The sequence below is a fragment of the Cyprinus carpio genome, chromosome A11, assembly GCF_018340385.1.
Source record: "Cyprinus carpio isolate SPL01 chromosome A11, ASM1834038v1, whole genome shotgun sequence".
NCBI lineage: Eukaryota > Metazoa > Chordata > Actinopteri > Cypriniformes > Cyprinidae > Cyprinus > Cyprinus carpio.
Window position 1 is genome coordinate 9,064,847 of NC_056582.1, and position 23,560 is coordinate 9,088,406.

Consider the following 23,560-nt stretch of genomic DNA (forward strand, 5'->3'; position numbering starts at 1 on the left):
TTCAAGAAAAATTTCGTACATGTGTTTTTTTTCTTTCACATACAGTTTTTTACAATAATTTTGTTACTAATTTCAGAACCTTGATGTAATTTTTCAAAACTCAAAACACAAAAAACACACAACTTAAAACAGTCATTATTTGTAACACAGGTTATCAGTGTTCAGAATGTTTCATGTTGCGTTCATATTTTTAAAGAAGCCTTGCATTTGCAGAAGCATTGGTTCAAATAATTCATTTATCTTGAAATACCATAGGAACATTACTTTAGATCACCCACACACAAGATACCCATATTTTACTGTGTTTTTAGTACAATCATTAAAAATAGTTGTACAAAATGCGTGATGCCGCTTTCATTATGGTTCTAAACATTCATACATCATTGTAATAAACTAGAAAGAAAAGTACAGACACTGGAATCATTAAACAATTCTGAAAATTATTGATGAAATAATCAACTCACAACATGGATTTTTCAAAAGTTTAGATATGAAAAATTTAGATAAGAAAAAACTACAGTAAAATGTCAACTGTTTTCATCAAGCTTGTCTTGTGGATTTGACCACAGGTTCTCATCTTCATCACAATAAATGTTTTCATTAGCTAAACATCTTGGAAAAAAATATTGTTCTTCAAATGCTGGGCTCTCAACCTCTCCTCCATGTCTTGGCCAGGTTAAAGAAAGCCTGCCTCGTCCAAAAATATGAATGGTTTTCATCAGCTTCCAGCTCTATCACCCTCTAAAAAGACTGTAGGAAAAACAAACATTGATAACAATGATGTAGAATTTTTGGGGTTTGTTTGGGAGAACAATTGATCATTGAACATAGTCCTCAGTTGCTTCATTTTAATAATAGTTTTAATTAATAATTTTCTAATAAAACCTATGCATCAAGAGTTATGCAACTGATAATTAGATCATTGTAATGAAATGAATAGTCACTCAACTCAGATGTAATGCGTCAGTTACATTTTGAAATTGTAATACTTTGGTAGTGGTAGTACATTTCCAAAGCTCTAATCCCCAAGCAGATCATCACAAATCTAGTTTTCCAAACATCTGAACATACATTTAATTCAAAATATTCAATGTTGTTTTTATTCACTTTAATACATCTGACTATTATTTAATCTAACTTAATTTAATGGTTAATACATGAATAATTTACTATAATTTTGGATTTTTAGCTGGTTTATTACCTGTTTTATTTATAATTTGTATGTAGGCTATATTTATCACATGTGCACGTTTAGCTCATTAATTTCATTGTAGCAAACTTTGCTGTTTATATTTCTAGAAGAATTAAAAGAATTAAGGGACTGCGGTCTCAGGTGCGGCACTGTCTGCAGTCCTGACAGGAACCTCTGGAGCATCTGTGACTGAAACCAATGCATGTTCTGGTGAAACAACATCAGGAAATTATGAAGCAGCTGTGACAGAAAACTCTGTGGCAACAGGAAGCTCAGGGAATTGACCCTGCGTATTTTCTTAATGCACGTTACTGGTCTTATTGTGAATATAATACAAACAATTTAATAATCAAGCTTGTAGAAAATACAAAGGTAGGCTATAGAAAATAGACATAAAGATTACAAATAACGATTAAATAAAAATGTATTAAAATAAAAGAGAACAGCTCCAAATGAAAGGTGGATGAGTTAATAATATGATTTTGAGTCAATAATATGCTCAAATTTGAAAGGGATACAGATGAGTGCTTTGTAGAAGTAACACTTGTGAAAATGCGGCAAGCATATTTAAAAACTAGATCGCTCTTCTCAACAGCTAATGGCAGTCTACTGTAGTGTCCTGCTGTCCTGCACTAGAGGTCAGTGAGCACTAGATTGAGTAGCAGCGCTGGTGCTCACAGCTCTCGCCGGGTGCAGTGGCGCGCGCCTGTAATCCAAGCTGCTGGGAGGCTGAGGCTGGCGGATCACTTGAGTTCAGGGGTTCTGGGCTGCAGTGGACTATGTTGATCGGGTGTCCGCGCTAAGTTCGGTATCGATATGGTGCTCCTGGGGGAGCTCGGGACCGCCAGGTCGTCTAAGGAGGGGTGAACCGGCCCAGGTCGGAGACGGAGCAGGTCAAAGCCCCCGTGCCGATCAGTAGCGGGATCGCGCCTGTGAATAGACACTGCAGTGCAGCCTGAGCGATACAGCGAGACTCAGACTTTTGTGTTTGTACCTGCAGGTCGACCAATTGAGATTATTTAAATGATTAAGAATTGAGATAAGGACATTGTCTTACCTTCAAATTTGTAACCTTTTTTTTTTCAACTATATATTTTCAGCAGGAGCATTTGCTACTGTATGTCGTGTCAAATGACTGGTACTGTATCGCCTCTCTCTGGCAGATATGTGATATTTCAGTTCATATTCCGCGTCTGTATTCAATGACCAGCTGGAGGCGCTGTTTCACACTTTGAATCATAGGTGTTTTACAGTTTTTCTTAGTCGCTTTACAGTAGTGCATTTCTTGAATCATTCTTAATATTTGCAAAGCAGTATGTGAATTTATCAAAACAATACGTACAAACAGCTCCACATAATGAATTACTTGCAAAAGCCTGTCACTTTTAAGATCTGCACAAGTGACTAGATGATCAGTTCTGATCTGAGAAATGTACCAAAGTGACTGAGAAAAACTGTAACATTTTAAATATCTCTTGACTGGACGGGCCCAATGTCTGCACGCTGAATCATCATTAATTATTATTCAGTCATGTGTAGTATTTTCAGGTTTCACTGACTTTTTTAAATTATTTACTCATTACAGAAATAGGAACTATTACAATTGGATTTAAAGTTAGCGTTCAAAAAATCCTACAAAAGACTTGCCTAATCTGGACACTGTTTCTGGGCCACGTATCATAATATACTACAATGTTACGGCATAAAACAGGAATAATTCCTAGAAGTAGTTCTCAGATCTATTTCAGTTATTTAAGTGTATAGAGAGTATATAGAAGCATTTCCACATTTATGAAAGCCAAATGCAAATTAAATGGAAATTTTATTTGCACTATAATTACCACCGCAGTTCAGGACTTCCCACAATGCAATAACATCTTGCAGGGCTGGCAAGCCTTGATAGTGTCTAGCGCAGGGGTGGCCAAAGTTGGTCCTGGAGAGCCACAGTCCTGGCCACAGTATTGACTAGGGATGGGTATCGTTAAGGTTTTAACGGTATTATCACCCTGGCCTTTTTTAGCACCATGTACTTATGTTTGAGCTACTGAGTTTGTTACAAACAACATGATTATTTAATTTAACACGCAAAAGTCTGAGTCTCGCTGTATCGCTCAGGCTGCACTGCAGTGTCTATTCACAGGCGCGACCCCACTACTGATCGGCACGGGGGCTTTGACCTGCTCCGTCTCCGACCTGGGCCGGTTCACCCCTCCTTAGACGACCTGGTGGTCCCGAGCTCCCCCAGGAACACCATATCGATACCGAACTTAGCGCGGACACCCGATCGACATAGTCCACTGCAGCCCAGAACCCCTGAACTCAAGCGATCCGCCAGCCTCAGCCTCCCAGCAGCTTGGATTACAGGCGCGCGCCACTGCACCCGGCGAGAGCTGTGAGCACCAGCGCTGCTACTCAATCTAGTGCTCACTGACCTCTAGTGCAGCACAGCAGGACACTACAGTAGACTGCCATTAGCTGTTGAGAAGAGCGAACTAGTTTTTAAATATGCTTGCCGCATTTTCACAAGTGTTACCTCTACAAAGCACTCATCTGTATCCCTTTCAAATTTGAGCATATTATTAACTCAAAATCATATTATTAACTCATCCACCTTTCATTTGGAGCTGTTCTCTTTTATTTTAATAAATTTTTATTTAATCGTTATTTTTAATCTTTATATCTATTTTCTCAGAAAGTCAGGCAGTACAAACTGGAAACTGATAAGCAGCTGCAAGTAAGGCAACATTCTGAAATAACTTCATGGATATGATTATGAATGTATAGCCTAATGTGTAAATTGATTTTAATATAATCTGTAATCCCCTTTTTTTGTCTTTCTCTCCTTTAAGGAAAATGAGGCCAGACAGTTATGTGCCATAGAAAAAACAAAGGAAGAGGAAGCTAAAATTAAAGAGAAGGAAGAGAATATTAAGAAACTAAAGGCACAGCATGAAGCCCTACTGGCACGAAAAGAGTTACTGGCCAAACGCTACCAGGAGAGCACTGCAAAGATGCCCAGAAAGGTATCATATTGGTAGGTCTTCTATTGTGTCTGGAAAGGGGAGAGATCCTGAAACTACTCAGAGAAACTGTCAGGCTGTTTCCCTGGACTCACCTGCTTCATGGCTGAAGAATGAGACTTTGGACTTTGGGTCAGTCTTATTCTATTGTGGTTTGATTTTCAGTTTTCTGAATGATGAGACAGTTGGGGTAACAAGAAAATATCTGCATAAAGATATTGAGTCAATTTTAATGTTTGAAGACAAAATGGGTGCATTTCTTGAAACTTTATACAGGTTCCACCTGTTTTAATATTTAAAATATACTGTATAGTAATGTTACACTTTTTCTCTTGCTTGCTCCTCTTTAATGACATTTGATTTGGAGAACACTGGTGGAGCCTGTGGTGGCACGCAGGCCATCAGAATGGAAATTCTAGAAAGACAAGCTGATGTTGAGAAAGAGGCAGAGCGCAAAAAGCTGGAACTGATGAAGGACATAAAGGAACAGCCAACTCCTCTCCTGCACTATACCAACCAACTGCAGCAGCAACAGAGCACTAGACAATATACACTCAGAAAACACGCAAATGGGTAAAAACATACACACACAAAAGACACACGGATGTCACTGTGGCACAACTATCTTCTGTTCTGTCTTCCAAGATTACAGACTATTCATGTGTTTTACAGGAAAGGAAACTGGAGGACTTGCATTCTACTGAGAACTCCAAAAAGAGAGGAGCTCCAGTATGTTCAGATAAAGGTTGGGATTTGTTCAATTGATCAAATGATCGCACCTTACTGGTGAGTCTCTGTGGATATTGAGGACCCCTACAAACAGTTGGAACTGGTAAATAATGAAAAATACTTCTGGCAACCTTGATATTTGCTGTTGTGTTTAAAATGAAATATGGTACAGTAAAGTTATAAAAAGTCACCACACGGCAGCAGGTAATAAAATGCAACTGATGGTGAAGAACTTTTTTTTTTTAATTTTCCCTCTAGATTCAGAAACATCTTCAGCTTGACAGAGCTAGTAGCTAATGAGTGAAAGTTTGACGTTATGACAACCCCAAGTCAAACTAACGAGGATGACAAGCAGCAGAGATTAAGATCCAAGCTCTGAGGATGGTTATGCACTGAAAACAGTCAGATCTGCCTCTATTCCACTACACAGTGCTCACATTTCACAAAATCAACAACTGATGAATTAAACACCACTTTTTTCTTGTTCAATAAGCTGGAAATCACTCACAAATATGTCACAACAGTTTGTACATTGTCCCATTTTCTCCATGACATATGTGGTCAACAAATATGCAATTAATATTACCAAATGCATATCCTGCTGCCTAAAGCCAAAGCGGCAGACACTACCAGGGTTTGGGAGCCTCGCAGGATGCTTTTCTGAGGCATGGAGCGGCAGTGACAGGAACCTCTGGACCACGAGAGGATCTTCTGCGATCACGATGACCATCACATGGAGCTCTTCCACAAAGTCGGCTGTGACAGGGCATTTTTGGGACTGTACCTAAGCAAGTAACACTGCCTGAGACCAGGTGTGGCCAACATCAGAGGCCTGCAGAGTTTTGCAGAGAAACTCACCTGCCTTTAGCTTTCTATAACCTTTAGACCTCGATTAGCTTGTGCTTGATTAGGGTTGGAGCTGAACTCTGCAGGACTGTGGCTCTCCAGGACCAACTTTGGCCACCCCTGCGCTAGACACTATCAAGGCTTGCCAGCCCTGCAAGATGCTATTGCATTGTGGGAAGTCCTGAACTGCGGTGGTAATTATAGTGCTTTCATAAATGTGAAAATGATTCTATATACTATCTATACACTTAAATAACTGCAATAGATCTGAGAACTACTTCTAGGAATTATTCCTGTTTTATGCCGTAACATATATTGTAGTATAATACGATACATGGCCCAGAAACAGTGTCCAGATTAGGCAAGTCTTTTGTAGGATTTTTTGAACGCTAACTTTAAATCCAATTGTAATAGTTCCTATTTCTGTAATGAGTAAATAATTTAAAAAAAAGTCAGTGAAACCTGAAAATACTACACATGACTGAATAATAATTAATGATGATTCAGCGTGCAGACATTGGGCCCGTCCAGTCAAGAGATATTTAAAATGTTACAGTTTTTCTCAGTCGCTTTAATACATTTCTCAGATCAGAACTGATCATCTAGTCACTAGTGCACATCATAAAAGTAACAGGCTTTTGCAAGTAATTCATTATGTGGAGCTGTTTGTACGTATTGTTTTGATAAATTCACATACTGCTTTGCAAATATTAAGAATGATTCAAGAAATGCACTACTGTAAAGCGACTAAGAAAAACTGTAAACACACCTATGATTCAAAGTGTGAAACAGCGCCTCCAGCTGGTCATTGAATACAGACGCGGAATATGAACTGAAATATCACATATCTGCCAGAGAGAGGCGATACAGTACCAGTCATTTGACACGACATACAGTAGCAAATGCTCCTGCTGAAAATATATAGTTGAAAAAAAAAGGTTACAAATTTGAAGGTAAGACAATGTCATTATCTCTGAATTCTTAATCATTTAAATAATCTCAATTTGTCGACCTGCAGGTACAAACACAAAAGTCTGAGTCTCGCTGTATCGCTCAGGCTGCACTGCAGTGTCTATTCACAGGCGCGATCCCGCTACTGATCGGCACGGGGGCTTTGACCTGCTCCGTCTCCGACCTGGGCCGGTTCACCCCCTCCTTAGACGACCTGGTGGTCCCTAGCTCCCCCAGGAGCACCATATCGATACCGAACTTAGCGCGGACACCCGATCGACATAGTCCACTGCAGCCCAGAACCCCTGAACTCAAGCGATCCGCCAGCCTCAGCCTCCCAGCAGCTTGGATTACAGGCGCGCGCCACTGCACCCGGCGAGAGCTGTGAGCATCAGCGCTGCTCCTCAATCTAGTGCTCACTGCGCCCTCTAGTGCAGCACAGCAGGACACTACAGTAGACTGCCATTAGCTGTTTTCAAATATGAGCATATTATTAACTTAAAATCATATTATTAACTCATCCACCTTTCATTTGGAGCAGTTCTCATTTATTTTAATACATTTTTATTTAATCGTTATTTTTAATCTTTCTATCTATTTTCTATAGCCTACCTTTGTATTTTCTACAAGCTTGATTATTAAATTGTTTGTATTATGTGTGTTTGTGTAGTATCTAAATTACATGTGTAAAACAGGATAGCCGAACATAATAATTTACTGTATACAATAATAGACTTATCTCACAATTCATCAATGAAAGCCAGTTATGTTATTTACCAAGGGCTGAAAAGAAAGTGTTTATGTGTGAAATATCTCGAAGGCCACTTATGAGATGAAACCCCCAAAATTAATTTGTGAGAGTAATTGAGATTATCTCGAGTTAATTCTGCATCTAGCACATCATGGGTCAATACAAGAAAACACTGAATCACTTAACTTAGGCTCAAAAGGGCTGTATTTTGTGTTCTTTTTGTTGTTGCTGTTTCTTTATTATGGTAAGACAGGTCCTCAGAGAATAAGGCAAATACACAAAGTCCTGCTATGCTGCTCAGGCTGAACTTCAGCGCGCGTGTGTGTGCGGGTTGTAGTGGATTTTTTTTTATTTTTTTATTTTATCATTTGAAATATGCTAAAGGCATTGTATATATCTCCAGTCACTCCTCAGGTCCAGCAGAACTGCCTTGTTTTACATGTCATTTAATCTAGTTCAACACACACACACACATCAAATACACCTTTGCATAAAGACAACAAAATATGCAAAATACTTATTTTCAAACACTTAACGTAGTATTTGAAATTAACCTATTTTAAGTCCATTATGCAACATAAAAAAGTCTCTTTCCATATCCTCACGTTGTTATTATTTATTAACTAACAAGATATATATATTAATTAGGAACACAGTGTGTCAATAATGCAAAATGACAGTTAAAGGCAGTTCATCACTGAATTCAGTGATGTCATTCATCTCAGTCCAGTTTACATAGTATCTGTGCAATCATTTGCAATCAAGTCAACGATATCGCTGTAAATGAAGTTTCCCCAACTAAGCAAGCCAGAGGCGACAGCGGCAAGGAACCAAAACTCCATCGGTGACAGAATGGAGAAAAAACCTCGGGAGAAACCAGGCTCTGTCAGGGGCCAGTTCTCCTCTGGCCAGACGAAACCAGCAGTTAAATTCCAGGCTGCAGCAAAGTCAGATTGTGCAGAAGAATCATCTGTTTTTGTGGTCTTGTCCCGGTGGTCGTCTGAGACAAGATCTTTACAGGGGATCTTTCTCTGGGGCTCTAGACCTCACTGTCTCCGCTGTCTTTCAGGGCTGTAGAGGTCCTTTCTAGCTGCTGATCCACCATCTGGGCTGGATACGTACTGGATCCGGGTGACTGCAGTGACCCTCTGATCTGGATACAGACTGGATCTAGTGGCTACGGTGACCTCAGAATAAGAGAGAAACAGACTGCGTAGATGCCATTCTTCTAACGATGTAGCAAGTACATCAGGTGTTATGGGAAGTGTTCCCAGTTCCGGTTTACCTAATTAATGCAGCCTAAAAATACTTTAACGAATTTGGATATTAGAAGCGTATTAGTGTGTTATGTGTAAGCCAGGTTAAAGAGATAGGTCTTCAATCTAGATTTAAACTGCAAGAGTGTGTCTGCCTCCCGAACAATGTTAGGTAGGTTATTCCAGAGTTTAGGCGCTAAATAGGAAAAGGATCTGCCGCCCGCAGTTGATTTTGATATTCTAGGTATTATCAAATTTCCAGAGTTTTGAGAACACAGCGGACATGGAGGACTATAATGTAACAAGAGCTCATTCAAATACTGAGGTGCTAAACCATTCAGGGCTTTATAAGTAATAAGCAAGATTTTATAATCTATACAATGTTTGATAGGGAGTGTAAGGGAAACAGGTCAGTTTAGCTCAAAGGGAATCATTTAAGATTTTAAAGGGGAATTTGAACAGAATCACTGTTTCACGGCTGATCACTGAAACGGCCAGCGATTCACTGAACGAGCCGTATAACATCAAATCTGCGCTGGATATTAATATCCAAAGTATAGTGACAACACTATTAATTAGCACAGTAACAAGATCGGCAGTTTAAGACATTAACTTGTAAGCACAAAACACAAGATACTTCTCTTTTCAATATAAATAAGGTTTTATTAGATAAATCTAAGACATATAAACTAATCTAACACATAAGAACACGCACTCACACATTCACACAAGTTTCAGGAGGATAGAACGTTAGGAAAGAATGAGTTTAAGAGGATGAAAATGTGAAATCCCAAGTTTACAGCAATACGTGAAATTGCATAGACATGAACAACCATTAATCACTTAATTAACCCTCGCACTGAGTTCATCAATGAGGTTAAAATTATATTAGATAACACCAGTACAGATCAGAGTCTGGAGGTACGTTACTTGTGATGCCTGTGTAACGGGGTTCCCTTTGTTGTCGCTGAAAAGGGGGTTAGTAGTAGCAGCAGGCGTGCAGGCCGAAGCACGCTGGAACGGCGCTCGAAGAACGCTAAAAGTGATGACAAAGCATGACTAAAAGCTTAAACTACAAGCAAAGCTAAAAGCAGGCTAAAAGCCGGCATGACTGATAGCAAAAGCTAAACGAAAAGCTCAAAGCTAAAAGCAAAGATTTGATGGTGTCCTGAGTATTTAAACTGGCCTTTTGGCCACACCTCAAATGTTGTCTTGACCAATTAGATATTGTCTTTTCTCGGCGTGTTGCGATGTTTGTCCCACCCATTCATAAATCATATGTTATCTTATCAAGCACGACGTCCGAATTTTCCCGCTCTTGCAGGGTATAATTTGGACATGATTCCTATAACAAGAATATGATACATTTGACAAATAACTGATGGTCAGAAACCTTTCAAGCAAGAAGATTCGAACACACACATACTAAACATGAATATGATCCCTTAAGCTATTCAAGAGTTATTTAAAAAGACATACACAATAAGTGATTAGAAACATTATGATCAAATGTGTGGGTTCATGTATGATATGGAGTTGAGCAATGGACTGATATCCATTTAGAAGTCTTTTTTGAGTTCATTTTGGTGCATATATGCATTGGAAGGCATTCTCTGTGCCATTCTGGGGAGTAAGGATACGTCCTGTGAAGACCAGAGGGGTTAACAGGTCTCCTTAGGAATTTCAGTTTGGTTCTGCTAGGTGGGGGGAAGTCAATCCAACGATCTTGTTTACTCTCATGGCTTTACATGTGAGGGTCAGACTGTCCATCTCTTCGATTACTTGCCCCAAATTAGACAATCTCTTCTTCGAATTGAAATTGTCAATAATTGTTCTAATGGTGTTAATGTTGAAAGCTCTTCTGTGAAAGAGTTGGTTGGTTATCAGACTGTGGTGCTAGGAGTTGATTTACAACATCCTGCCTTTCTGTGGAATTCGGCTCATGTTTCAACCAGGCTCCCGATCGAATCTTTAATTTGTCTGGTTCACGCTACAGGAGCCAGTGCAGTGTTGACAGAACCGGGCTAATATGGTCATACTTCCTGGTTCTAGTAAGAACTCTAGCTGCTGCATTTTGGACCAGCTGGATTTTGTTTATTAAGCGTGCAGAACAGCCACCCAGTAAAGCATTACAATAATCTAACCTTGAGGTCATAAACGCATGGATTAACATTTCTGCATTTGACATTGAGAGCATAGGCCGTAATTTAGATTTAGAGATGAAAAAATGCAGTTTTACAAATGCTAGAAACGTGGCTTTCTAAGGAAAGATTGCTATCAAATAGCACACCTAGGTTCCTAACTGATGACAAAGAATCGACAGAGCAGCCATCAAGTCTTAGACAGCGTTCTAGGTTATAACATGCAGAGTTTTTGGTCCTATAATTAACACCTCTGTTTTTTTCAGAATTGAGCAGTAAGAAATTACTCGTCATCCAGTTTTTCATATCGACTATACATTCTGTTAGTTTTTCAAATTGGTATGTTTCGCCAGGCCGCGAAGAAATATAGAGCTGAGTATCATCAGCATAACAGTGAAAGCTAACACCGTGTTTCCTGATGATATCTCCCAAGGGTTACATGTAAAACGTGAAGAGTAATGGCCCTAGTACTGAGCCTTGAGGTACTCCATACTGGACTTGTGATCGATATGATACCGCTTCATTCATATCCTCGACATATCCTAATGACAATGAGGAATTAATAATAGTCAGAAAAGGATCTATGACTTCTGGAAGCACCTCTTTTAGGAGTGAAAAAAAAGAAGTTTAACGGTCTTGTCTATAAAAATGCCTGCTATGTCATAGCGTACATTTGATAGAGGGCTGCTGAACCATGCACCATACTTTTTTGTAATATATGTGTTTTAATATATTTATTATAAAATAAATAATACAGATAATGATTACAGTTATTAGTATTACATTGGTTTAAATAATAATGCTATACCAATTAATATAAAATACAGTTATTCACTCAGCAACATCATTACGTCAACACCAGCTAAATTGATCATAAGAACGGTCATTTTTGGCCATTTTTAAAACATTTTAAAAGAGGCGCAGAAAGTTTGTCCATGGTGTGCGGAGCTGAAAAGATGAATTTCAATCGGGAGGAATACTATCGGTTGGTTTTTAAAGATCATCTCTCATTGTAAGTAACTTCTTACCTCAAACCGTGTTTTTGATGGAAGCATTAATGTGCCATCGTTACTGTTTCAAAGAAGTCGTAGAAGTAGGACAGGCATAGTTTAAGCTTTGTTTGGGCAGATGGAGATCTGCATTTACTCAGAGATTGTAGAATCTTTCGGATTTATTAAGGATTTGGAGGAGGATTCGCCGATTATGAGGACAAGCGCAATGCAACTAGCAACCAGAGCACTTGAGGCTCAGGAAAAGGTGGTTGTATGAAAAACATTAACTGCTAACTAAATTTCAACTGTTCCAGATTAAATGAGTGTGGTGTTTTACATATGCTTTTGTCAGGAGTTGCAGATGAGGTGGGAGCATTTGAGAGAAAGAGAGGAAAAGCTGAAAAAGGAAGAGGAGAAACTCAGGCAGTACAAACTGGAAACTGTAAGGCAACATTCTGAAAAAACTTCATGGATATGATTATGAATGTATAGCCTAATCTGTAAATTGATTTTAATATAATCTGTAATCCCCTTTTTTTGTCTTTCTCTCTTTTAAGGAAAATGAGGCCAGACGGTTACGTGCCATAGAAAAAACAAAGGAAGAGGAAGCTAAAATTAAAGAGAAGGAAGAGAATATTAAGAAACTAAAGGCACAGCATGAAGCCCTACTGGCACGAAAAGAGCTACTGGCCAAACGCTACCAGGAGAGCACTGCAAAGATGCCCAGAAAGGTATCATATTCCTAGTTCTTCTACTGTGTCTGGAAAGGGGAGAGATCCTGAAACTACTCAGAGAAACTGTCAGGCTGTTTCCCTGGACTCCCTGGATTTTCAGTTTTCTGAATGATGAGACAGTTGGGGTAACAAGAAAATATCTGCATAAAGATATTGAGTCAATTTTAATGTTTGAAGACAAAATGGGTGCATTTCTTGAAACGTTATTCAGGTTCCACCTGTTTTAATATTTAAAATATACTTAAATATATTTAAAATTTAGCCTACTATTTTTTTCCTGCATGCCATGTGCAGGGCTCTGTACATTAGAGATTTTGTTGCTCTAAAAATAAAATAAATGCAATGTAAATTAAATGTAAAATAAATAAATAAAGATTTAATTTAGTTTTACTTGACATACTAAAACAACTTAAACAGAAATAGAAATTAATAAAAATTACAGATATATTTTTTAAACAAAAACAACAAAATTGATAAAGCTTTAACTTAAATTAAAAGCAGAAAGTATATTAAAATAAAGTAATTTGAAATATTGACAAAGCTATAATAGCATTTCAATGGTACTAATATAACACTGCTGTATAGTAGCATAATGCTCTCAAGCTTCTAAATTATATTATTGTAATTATTATTTTGTTCTGTTAAGCATCTCCCTTCTATTTTTGTTATTCTTTTTCATCTGTTTCCTTTAATTGGTGTATATTTTTTAGGGCTGTCAAATGATTAATCACGATTAATCACATCCAAAATAAAAGTTTTGTTTACATAATATATGTGTGTATACTGTGTATATTTATTATGTATATATAAATACACACACATGCATGTATATATTTAAGAAGAATATGTTATGTTTATATATTAAATATATTTATATATAATATAAAATATAAGAATATAAATATATAAATGTATATACATGTAAATATTTTCTAAATATATAATTTATGTGTGTGTATTTATATATACATAATAAATATACCCTGTACACATACATATATTATGTAAACAAAACTTTTATTTTGGATGTGATTAATCATGATTAATCATTTGACAGCCCTAATATTTTTTAATTGTGTGTGTGTATTGATGCTTTGTGTGAAAATCAATCATGCATTTTGAAAGAATAAAACACTTTGCACATATTCACTTATTTAACTATATCTAACACTGTTCATTTGTTTAATTCTACCAATAATGTCTGAATGTCTACATGCAAATAACACTGGAGAATTCCTTTTTTTGTGAGGAAAGGAAAGGAAACGAAAATCCAACAAGAAACAGACAAAAATCATAGTACGGGAGCGAAGGATGAATAAAACTAGAAACAATAAAGCCCAAGATCTGCCCAGGGTCATGAAAAAAAAAAAGATCAAAATGCTATTACAATAATAAAAACAAGTAATAAACAAAATAATACATATCGAAAGGATAAAATTAGATTATTAAAGTAAATCTGATTTTTTTTTTTTTTTTTTTTTTTTTTTTTTGGAATTTCTCTGAAACGTCATAAACAATTTAACTACATTGACGTTTCCGTCGCATGCTGTGATCTGCTCTGTCCGCTGCTGTCCTCCTGACCGACAGAGGGCGCGCATGCGCGTCATAATGCCATCAGGTCCAAGAGCGTCATACTAGTCAACTCCACACCTGTAACAGCTAATTTCAAATAACGACGCCAACTCTCCTTTCCCATGGAGTATTTTTTGACAATGCACCGGTAACTCAAAATAATTCATATTTGTCAACATTTCGAAGGGCCTGCGTTAATTACGAATAGTTATTTTGTTTCGGTGTCATAAAAATGACTGGTCTGTTAGCCAGCTAGCTAAATAGCTAACTTATGGTTTTGTGCCAGCTTCAGGAATTAAATGTAATTTTAATTTAGAAACGGAGCGTGTTATAGTAACGTTACATCGCACTGTGCAGATAATTTTGTAGGGTATCCTATATTTCAGAAATTATTCAGCTAGCTGGCTGCTAAGTCCGTTTGTTTTGAACAGCGCTGTTATATTCAAATACACATTTGAACGTGATATTTAAACTAATGCTTTCACTTCCGACTGTTTGCTTATGCAACAAAAGCTTTATTTTCTTGGGACGATCTGCTTTAGGACTGTCCATACACACTGCGGAGAAGTCTTAATGCACTGTTCGGTTGAAGTATGTGAAGAACCGGTTTCTCTGGCTGGACTGACACTAACGTTACATGACCGAGTGTGTGGCTGAGTGAAAATAGCGACGGAGATATTTTTAACAGCCTGCTGTCAGTCCAGATATATGACTTGTGTCAGATGATGTCGTTTCATAGCTATGCAAGGTTTAGATTCAGAATGCCTGGCCACAATGTGACAGAAAACAGCACTCCAAGTACTGGAAAAAAAGGTGTAGGAACAAATAGGACTCAGAAATTACTATTAAATTTATCAAGATAATACAAAGAAACATTAAATAAAAAAATAAATTTTGAAGTGAATTCTTCACATTTTTATTTATAATTATTATTTTTTTTACACTTTGTTTCAGTGTAGTCTCATATCAGGTCCAGATCCCAGTTGTTGAAAAATCTGAATAAGAGTAATCTGGTTTTGGAAATTCAATGTTTTGCTGTTCAGGAACAGGTAATCTGATTTATTTTTCTGCTGTTTTTTTTTTTTTTTTTTTTTAAAGCAAAGACCTGCTCCAGGATTACCGGTGCTCTAAATGTAGATGTAGATATGTATATAAACAACAAGAGGTAGAATAATAAACACAGGGTCACTTGGTGTTTTTCTTTTGCAGTTTCTTTTAAAGAAAATTAGGCTTCTTAGAACTGTAAAGGGTTAACCCTAATCCTTCACCATGTAAGCATCTCATCATGCTATGTGCCACCAAATCTTGGGTTCGATCTTTTTGTCTACTTCTTTTCATTCGATTAGCACAGGTTTTGTATTTATTTGTAGAACTGGCTTTGTTGATTTGAGCTTTTGTACCTCTTTTTTTTTGAGTGAAGGAAATGAAACATTATTTGTGGATGATTTTGGCAATGTTGTCTCAAAAATGAAGGTTCATAAACTCATTACTGCATAAACAATAAGACCTACGATCATTCAGTTCCAAAAAATTATCCTTTTTTTTTTTTTTTTTTTTTTTTGGAAGTTGTAAAACACTCTGTGAGTAAAGTTAGTAGGTTTTAATCCAATGTGATAACATTAACTAGCATTTTTTTCCCTCTCTCTGGGTCAAAATGATTGGAACACAACATATATATATATATATATAATATATATATATATATAAAAATCAAGTGCAAAATATAAATATGTGTATACCCCATATAGCTAATACTTATGTTCGTTAAAAAATTTAAAGTTTTGTTACATTTTATCCCATCCATGAATCCACCATTCTGATGCAATCGGGATAATTCAGATTTTTTTTTTTTTTTTTTATCTAACATATCTCAATACTTCTAAAATGTTTTGAGCAACATTATACAATAATGAAGGTTTAATTTTTTCTTCTGCTTCTTTTTTTTCTTATCCAATCCCAAATCCCAAAATCCAATTTCTTTGGAATATTATGGTTGTGATGATACTGAAATAATCTGTGACTAAAATTTGTGTGATTGCAGGGAGGTTGTAGATGTAGCTGGGGTCTGGCAGCTATGACCATGGTGCTGTGCTGGGGTGGTTTGTTGGTGTTGGCGGCCCTGTCCCGGGCCCTGGGCTCTCTGCAGCATTCAGAGGAGCCTTCTGTGCCTGATGAATGGGTCCTGCTCCATGTCGTGCAAGGCCACATTGGGGCAGGAAACTACAGCTACCTGCGTCTCAACCACGAAGGACGCATTATCCTGTACATGCAAAGCCTTAAGGGAGATGCGGATCTCTACGTCTCTGACAAGACGCTGCGGCCAAACTTTGATACCTACAAGCTTCAGTCTACCACCCTGTGGCCAGGATGTGGTGATCGTCCCGGGGATTTTGTTAGGCCTGTTGGAATTGGAATCTACGGACATCCATCCTACATGGAGAGTGAGTTTGAGATGAGGGTGTTTTTACGACCAGACGGCGCATACAGAAGAGGAAGTTGAGAAAAACTCTTATTCCTCAAATGAGACTCCTGGACAGTCTCAACACTCTCAGGGCCCTGAGGACGTGATGGAAGAGGAGGAAATATACTGTGGACTATTCTGATTGGGATTCTTAAGATCATACTTGAAATTTTGTTTTGATTTTGATGTTCCCAGCTGCCAACACATTTGCCACAATTAAACATTTTTCTAATTTAGATCAAATCAACGTTTTTTTCTTTTCTTTTTTCAGTTTTGGTAAAGAACTAGAAATGCTTTGCCTGGGGTTTTGTTTAAATCTTGAGCTGCACCATCACCACTCTGTAGAGAATATGTAAATTTCTTCTAAAATTTTAATATGCAAATTATAAATATTTGTTTGTTAAATTAGATGGCATATGAAACAATTGATTGCACTGATTGATATGTCAAACAAAAATTCTCTTCTTATATTTTATTGATGGAGTTAAAAAAAAATCTTAGTGTGGTGCATTTGTTAGTCTTTTTTACTGACCTGGGGTTGTGAATTTGAAGTTTTAAACTGCACTATGCAATCACACAAATCACCTTGTTATGAAGGTCGTACGGCTTTGCCTGTTGTGAAGACAAGAGTCTGTTGACTAATAAGCCGCAAAGACTTTTCTGCACCTGTAGTTGTAAGATACAAATAAAACTACTTATTTTTGAAGATTGCTGTGTCCAGCATTACTTAGAATTGTGTTCAGTGTTTTTTTTTTTTTTTTTTTTTGTGTGCAAATAACAAGGTGGGGTTTCCATTACCAAAAAAAAAAAAAAAAAAAAAAAAAAGCTTATCTTCAGTGCTTTGTAATGTGGCTGTGTTAAATAAGGTATGGTATTTTATGAATACTTAATTAGATACAGCTGTATTAACATTACTTAGTATTAGCTTCTGGTTTTTTTTCTGTCTCGAATAAGTGTCATTTTGAAATTGTTTTAGAACTTGAGGGATGGGTATTACATTTACAATAGTGTACCTCGCTCTATATATGTAAATACTAAAAAAATACAAATTTAATGAAAATAAAAGTAATATTAATAAAAAAAAAAATGAATACAAACATGTTATGAATAATGTTTCCTTTTTATGCTTAACTTTCATCGAATGTACAATAATGTACTTTTTTTTAATCTTTATATATTTTTACACATATAACATCAGAACAGCGATTCTGTGTCGTGCTCTAGTGCTCATTATGAGCCACAACCAGTACTATTAAAACATTAAACATCTTATATAATGACAGTACCAGTGATCAGTCATAATAGGAATGCACAAGTAAAGAATAAAAGAAAAAGAAAAAAGCGTTTAAACCATAGACGGTATAAACTCTGCTTACGTCATATGTGAGCGACGGAAGCGTGCGCACAGAGCACACCATCACGACCTTCTGTTAGGGAAACCAAATATGTAAGACACTGAAATTATAACAGCGGTGCTCTTGTTTGTCTTAATTAGCCCTCATCATGTTTCGTGCTACGTTAGCGATATGTGGAAGAACGGTTGTTAAAAGGGTAAGTAAGCGGGCGCATTGATTTTTGTATTGCGGGTAATAACTGCAATAAAGATGCGTGTGAATATGATACTGAGGGTCATGCTGAGGAGTCAACCCATGTTTTTCTCCAACCAGTTCATCTCATCTGTCTCTGGAGAAAACGCACTTCCATCTAATTTGCGACTTCCATCCAATCTCATTGGAGTCGGGCGACAAAGTATGCAAAGCTTTCTTATAATGCATTATTACTTTATATCTGCAACCTACCGTAGTTACAAAACTGCTGCCAGAATGAAACCGTGAACTTTCTATTGTGATCTATAAAGCTATTCAAACACATGACGGATGGAGAACCTACATTATTTTATAATATTGTTAATATTGTCAAAGGATCCTCATCATACCAGTGAACTAAAGATGTCTGAACTCTTGCTGCAGAGAGGGCCTCTCCGTCGGGCTCTGATCTTCCAGTGCTGCACAGATGTGAGGATGTCATCCCAGCTCACCTGGCACCTGCCCAGACCTGGCTCGAGTCTTTGGGGAGCTGTGACGGTGAACCTCTTGGTGTGGTTGACCTGCACCCTGATGTCTTCTCAGTACCTGTCAGGTACCTGGCATTTAATTCTATGAAGTATTTTTAGGATGGAGTTAAATTGCAAACAAATGAATATATGGTTGTTTTTGTTTCTGCTAATAGGCTGGACATTCTTCATGATGTAGAGGTCTGGCAACGTAATTTCAAACGCAAAAAAAGAAAATATGATGCAAACTTTACTCACACAATTAAAAACATCACTACATCACATCAATCTGTACTCACAGATCAAAATAAAAAAGAAAATTTGCTGAAAATGTACTCATCCTCTGGTTTTCCAAGATGTGGATGAGTTTGTTTCTTCATTGGGACAGATTTGGAGAAAGTTAGCATTACATCACTTGCTCACCAGTGGATCCTCAGTGAATGGGTGCCGTCAGAGTGAGAGTCCGAACAGCTGATAAAAACATCATAATAATCCACAAGTGATCCACACGACTCCAGTTCATCAGTTAACATCTTGTGACGCGAAAAGCTGTGTGTTTGTGAGAAACAAATCCATTGAGCAGTTTTGCCAAGTCTGCGGTTTTTCTGCGGAATTGGGCTACTTTAATGCTGTTGGGGGAAAAAAAAAAGTGTATTTTTATCCCCAGAACAAATTTTATCTGAGGGCCCTCCTCGAAATGTGATTGGGCAGTTTTGGGCTAGTTTTGAGTAGCAATTGGGCGGGTTTTGATTTGAAAACCTGGCAACCCTGCCATTGAGACGGTTTAAAATTAAAACCACTGCTTCTGGCTAAAATACAAGTCCTCTATCCATAAAATTGCTGTTTTCCAGATCAAGCATTGTTTACAAAGCAAAAATAAAACCATTCTATACAAATATGTTGGTGGATTTTAATGTGAGGGGACAACAGGGATGAACTTTTTCACTGGAAGAAGCGTTATTTTGAAATTATGGGTTTTGCCAAGAATGATGGTTTACAAGTTAAAAACGGTTTAAGGATGGATTTGTTTTTACAAACATGCAGCTTTTAGATTCACAAGATGTTAACTGATGGACTGGAGTTGTGTGGACTACTTGTAGATTATTGTCATGTTTTTATCAGCTGTTTGGAGTCTCATTCTGACGGCACCCATTCACTGCAAAGGATCCATTGGTGAGCAAGTAATGTAATGCTACATTTCCCCAAACTCTTGGATAACCTGAGGATTGAGTAAATTTTCTTCTAATTTCCATTGTTGAGTGAACAGTTCCTTTATGATACTGTTCCAGTTATGTTATATAAACTTCAGTCGTATTAATTGAATCATTGCATATGACAGTCATTCATAATTTGATTACTGTAGAGCCATGCAAAAGTCAAATCAAGAGCTGAAGTCAGCGGTGGAGGCAGGAAACCGTGGAAACAGAAAGGAAGCGGCCGAGCACGGCATGGAAGCATTCGTTCTCCACTATGGAGAGGAGGTAAAATCAAGTCTGTTGATTTTGAGCTTTATCTTAAACACACAGATGTATGAAACTATCACTGCACTCAAATGCTCCTCTTTCTCGTTCAGGAGGAGTAGCTCATGGTCCACGGGGACCAACCAGTTATTACATGTTGCCCATGAAGGTGCGAGTGCAAGGGCTGAAAATCGCCCTAACTGCCAAACTGGCTCAGGTGAGGGGAAGTGCACTATTAAAGTTTTGCATGCTTTGGAAATTGCTGCAGTATGAATAGTATTTTGTACTATTAAAATATTTCTTAACGCTTTTGGTTTTAAATTTTAGTTCTGTTATGTGCTTGTTATGCATTTTTTTTTTGTAGTTTTTATATTACTGATTAGCCTTATTTTTATTTTAGTTTTAGTTCTAGTAATTTTAGGACTTTATTATAATTATAATTATTATTATTTTTTTTTTCAGTTAGATGCCACAGCATCCTCTAATTTGTAATTTTTTCATCTTAAGATTTATATTTTTATTACAGCTTTATTCCAATAATGGAAACTGTTTTAATAGTTTTAGGTAACAATAACAACACTGATACACTAGTATCCGTAAGGGCAGCAAATTGGTTTTGTTCATAAAAGTTAGATGAAATGTAAACTAAGTGAAAGTCATTATTTCTCCAGGATTACCTTCATATTGTGGACTCACTGGAGATTCCCACTCCAGACCCCCACTACCTCCTGGAGCTGGTCAAACACAGGCAGTGGGGGGATTCAGTCCTCATCGTTGATGTGTAAGCATGCAGATGTGGATGCATATGTCTTTGCCAACCTGATATACATATTTGTGTCCTTAATAATAATTTTTTTTTTTTTTGCATGCATGCATTTCAGAGGCGATGAATTCCCTCAGAACATTCTTAAGGCGACTGAAGATCTGAAAAACAGTGAATATCATTCCAGCCATAGGTACACAAACTGACCACACCAAAAGCTGTAATGTGAAAGCACCCTTAACCAAATATAAGGGAATGAAACCATTGCATCAAAGCTCCTGCATGATCTTAATACTGATGAGTTGAGAAAACAAACATTATGTTGTTTGGTTTTTACAGGTCTGAACGTCCACAGCATGTTGAAACACGAGAGTCTGGTTCTCACTCTGGAGGCTGTAAAATTTCTTGAAAAGAAGCTTCTTTGGCATGATGTGCGCTACACTCCCCTGTATCCCTTCAAACTCCCATACCGTGACATGCCATGAACACAGCACAGACTTCAAAGTATTAAAATGTTTATTTCATAAAAGAACAATGATCTTGAGGTCTCATTTCACATGTACAATGAAGTAAAAAAAAGTCAATATCATGAATAAATAATAGCATTAGACATATATAAAAGATAAGGCATAGGTTGAAGATTCTCTGTCAGGGATAAGAGATTTTTGTTGGAATAATGCCATGTGCTAAATCATGTCGGATCTCCCATCTTAGCGCAGATCGCTTCTTCTCTGTTTGAACCACATAAATGTTGGGGATGTACGTCTTCTGAGGTCTCGGCTATAGAGATAAGAAAAAGCACTCAGAATAAGGGAATATAGGCAATTCCGTAAAAAAAAAAAAAGTATATGTATGTAACTTACAGGTGGAGGCTGATACACAAGTTGTTCCTGAGGACAAAAACAAAAGAATATTTTTTTCTATAAAATAAATCAAGCTTTATGTATAAATGCAGCTTTTAAAGCAGCTACTTAAAACAAGTACATGATTAATGATACCCTAATAGCCCAGTGCAGTTCCTTCCTGCTCTTCTCTCCTGGAGGTTTAAACATCTCCCAGTTCTGCTTATGCTGGAAAAACCTGATAAAGGGTCCAAACACATTCAGAACACATCATGATCAGGGTCTTGAATCATTTATTTAATTTATGAAGATTGTGTATTAATAGAAGTATGCCATACTTTGCCACTGGATCAGTTTTCTTCAAGTTCCTCGTGTGAGGATGATCAAAAACTGGCCGTATAACTGTGAAGAGAATCACATTGTTATGTAAACTGACAACCACGGGTCAAAGAAACTGAAACTAGACTTGAAAATTGGGACATGCATGACTTTGGACGAGGACAGATATCACTCTCCCTGTGTGATCATGTCTGTGGAATGGACAAATGTAAGTTTCAAATTCGAAACGGTTTAAGATTGGTAAGTGTGGAAGTGTTTGTGTACTGACCATGCCTTTGATGTATTCTTGGAAAGCACTCGCGGGTTCCTCCGTCACAGAGCTGGATCTGGCAGTATAGCGTCCAGTTTCCTCAGTCTCTGAGTCATACTGCACACGAGATGCGCCGATCCCAGTATGGTCCCAAACACTCCTCCAGCGCACTAAACTGTACCTAAAAAACATAAGTATATGATTACACATGCATAATCTATAATGATTTCTATTTCAAATGAATGCTGTTCCTTTAAACTTTTTTATTCATCCAAGAACCTTGAAAAAAGTATCTTGGTTGCCAAAAAATACACTAAATAAATAAAAATTTTCCTCTATTAAGCAGCAAAACTAATAATTAAAACATTGATGATAATAATAAAAATGTCAAAAATCTGCATATTCTAATGATTTCTGAAGGATCACGTGACACTGAAGACTGGAGTAATGATGCTAAAAATTCAGCTTTGCCATCAAAGCAATAAATTACGTTTTAAAATATATGAAAATATAAAAGTAATTTTAAATTGTAACAATATTTCATAATGGTACTGATTTTTGACCAAATATTTTTGACCTGCATTTTTATTTTATTTTTTTATAAAACATATTTCTAAATATTCTGAAACATATACATACACACACACACACACACACACACACACACACAGATATATATATATATATATATATATATATATATATATATAGGATATAACATGCTTCTAAGCAGTATACAAATACTCTATAATAATATAATAATTATATTTAATGCAGTACAAGCATAAAAATAACCAATAGTTTCAGAAAAATTTTTCTTATATGCATGGAAAAAAATATAAATGCATATCTTTCTTCTATTCCCCCCTTGTCATCATCCATCATCATATTGTTTCTCCTCAGGTCTCCTTTGAACTCTGCCCCTCCTGTGCCTCAAATTATAGGGGTGGTCAAGACAGTCCCGCAAATCCTCCTTCTCCCAGCCATCTTTGAAATATGCCACATTTTCAGAGCCTCCATTCTGAGTTCCAGTGTGGTTCTCTATGGGACTCTGCTGCTGGTCAGTTTGATGGTCTTCTCCTGGAAAATGACTGTTTTCCTCCCCACTTTCACCTGCGCTCACCTCTTTGGTGAGACTCTCTTTCTTTTCCTCACACTCTGAAAATTCATCTTTTCTTCACTTTCTTGAAAAAAACTCTTCTTCTTGA

The 23,560-nt window shown here is 37.1% G+C and overlaps 1 long non-coding RNA gene and 2 pseudogenes across 1 annotated transcript; 2 read left to right on the plus strand and 1 right to left on the minus strand.

Moving 5' to 3' along the window:
- Positions 1 to 15,138: 15,138 nt before the first annotated feature.
- LOC109058662 lies at positions 15,139 to 17,351 on the plus strand (annotated as a pseudogene).
- Positions 17,352 to 18,033: 682 nt separating this feature from the next.
- LOC109103607 lies at positions 18,034 to 21,450 on the plus strand (annotated as a pseudogene).
- On the minus strand, positions 21,420 to 22,168 carry LOC109103606. Its single transcript, XR_006161101.1, has 4 exons — positions 22,102 to 22,168; positions 21,920 to 22,001; positions 21,785 to 21,811; positions 21,420 to 21,701 (listed from the first exon to the last, which is right to left on the minus strand). It is a non-coding gene; the product is annotated as an uncharacterized LOC109103606 (long non-coding RNA).
- Between the last annotated feature and the right edge of the window lie 1,392 nt (positions 22,169 to 23,560).